The sequence below is a fragment of the Belonocnema kinseyi genome, chromosome 8, assembly GCF_010883055.1.
Source record: "Belonocnema kinseyi isolate 2016_QV_RU_SX_M_011 chromosome 8, B_treatae_v1, whole genome shotgun sequence".
Lineage (NCBI taxonomy): Eukaryota > Metazoa > Arthropoda > Insecta > Hymenoptera > Cynipidae > Belonocnema > Belonocnema kinseyi.
Genome location: NC_046664.1, coordinates 42,251,023 through 42,253,229, shown reverse-complemented (window position 1 = coordinate 42,253,229; position 2,207 = coordinate 42,251,023). Strand labels below are relative to the sequence as shown.

General features: G+C 23.5%; 1 protein-coding gene across 1 annotated transcript in view; it reads left to right on the top strand.

The window, feature by feature from the left end:
* LOC117179041 (notchless protein homolog 1) overlaps positions 1–2,207 on the top strand; it is a 26,258-nt gene that overhangs the window by 15,380 nt on the left and 8,671 nt on the right. The gene's annotated exons all lie outside the window — the stretch shown is intronic.

The following is a 2,207-nucleotide window of genomic DNA, read 5'->3' as shown; positions in this document are numbered from 1 at the left end:
ATAAGATTGTAAAAAATATATAGATGTAAACGGAAAGATTGTAAGGAATGGAAGTCATGTAAACCCTTAGGGGACACATTATGAATAAAGAAGAAGAAGATATTCTCAATGGATTTTATTAAATTTAAAATATTGTTTCAGTCTAATATATTCAATTTTTAACAAGTAAATTGAAACCAAATATTTAAGAGTAAAGAATCTTTAACTGAATTGTTTGACATAGAAAATCTGGAGTCGTTAAAATTTCGAAGAGACTTTAGACTATGAACGTTACAATTTTATTTATTGTATTTGAAAAATGCTTAATTTTTAAGTGAAATTTTTAAATTTTGATATATAATTTACAAATAAACATTTGTAGAAAAAAATTTGAGTAATTTTAAAAGATGCTTAGGAGTTTTAAAAAGATTAAACATTATCATGTAAATTTTAGAAATTTTTCTTAAAATCGTCTAGAATCTTTTTAGAAAATTTTGCTTAGATCTTTTCAAAACAATTATTTTTCAAAATAATTATTCAACATGAAAAGTTATTTTTAATTTTCCTAGGAATCTTAAGAAAATATTTTTATTCTTTTGAAGCCTTTCACAATTCTTGAAAAGAATCTAATTTTTTTGTTTAAAATCTGCGAAAATCTACATTTTGTCTGATATCAGGCTATCATTTCAAGTTTTACATTAAGTTTTTATCTTTTCAAAACTTCTGCATATCTCTTCAAATTACTCAAATTTCGCCTACAAGTAATAAATGTTTAATTGCTTTTATACATCAAAATTGCGAAGAAATGTTCTAAAATTTGTAGGATTTTCTAAAAATTTTAGAAAAAAATCAATTAATTTTGACAGATATTTAGAAGTTCTGAAAATATTTCCAAAATAATTTTAATTTTAAAACAAATTTAAAACAACTTTTAGATTTCTCAAGACTTTAAAATAAAATTGTAAAGCTTTCTAAGGATGTTTAAACTATTTAAAAAGAAAATAATTGAATTTCTTATTTAAGAAGTGTCCAGTTAAAATTTTTTCAATTTTTTAATATTTAATGTTTGTAGCTTAAAATTCCTTAAAATTATATAATTTTGAAATTTTTGAAGTTCTTCGATTAATTTTTTAATTTAGAGAATTGAAAATGATAACGTGGATTTATATTTTTTTTATATTGAAAAATGTTAGTACCTTCAATTTTATAAGCGTAAATAATTGAGCATTTGAATACAACATTTTTTAATTAAAAACTTTAAAATTTCTATTTTAAAAGTTCAAAATTTAACAGTTCCACTATGAGTACTTTCATTTGCTGCCTAGTTTTTATTACCTCAAGTGGAAAATTTTTTAGCTTTAGTGTTCCATTTTTTAAATTTCATTGACCGTGAAAATTGTTTACGAACCGGGGAAAAACCGGGAATTCATTTCGTCGATTAAAACGACCACCCTGAATTCCCCCTTAGAATTCTCTAAAAATCCGTTGAAATATCTTGAAATTTGTTATATCACCTCTAATATTTGAAATTCTTGGAGGTCCGATCAAATCTCTAAGCATTTGTGAAATTTTTTGAATTTTTTGTAAATTCTATAAAAATTCTTCGGAATTCTTTGCAATAATTGAAAATCGTAAAAATCCATTAAAAATAAGTAGAAATAAATTAAAATCTCTTGGAATCCTTTGAAATTTTATTCTTTAGAATTAGGTTATCTAGAAATCCTTTAAAATCTTTGGAGATCCTAAATAATCCTTTGCAATCTCTTAAATTACTTTAATTCTATTGACATTCTTGGGAATCTTTTAATGTAATTTGAATAAAAATAAAAATAAGTAGAAATATTTTGAAATTCCTTAAATATAAATTAAATTTGAATGATTCCTTAAAGTACTTAAAAAAACCTGTTAAAATTCTTGAAAATATTTTAAATCCCTTGAAATCTAGGAATCCCTTGAAACTTCATTCTCTAGAATTTATTTAGAAATCTCTTGAAACCTTTTGAAATCCCACATAATTTATTAAAAATTGTTTGAATCTTTTAGAATGCTGCCAAATCCCTTGAAATAATTTAAAATCCTGCGTAAAATAAATAAATAAAAGATTTATTTTTATTTTATCTATTTTTTTTCATCAATTGAGACTCCGGATTCTATAACCACGCATAAAATTTGCCTGGCCGCTTCAGGCCGCTCGAGTTGGCCCCTGATGGCTTGAAAATCAGTTTTCG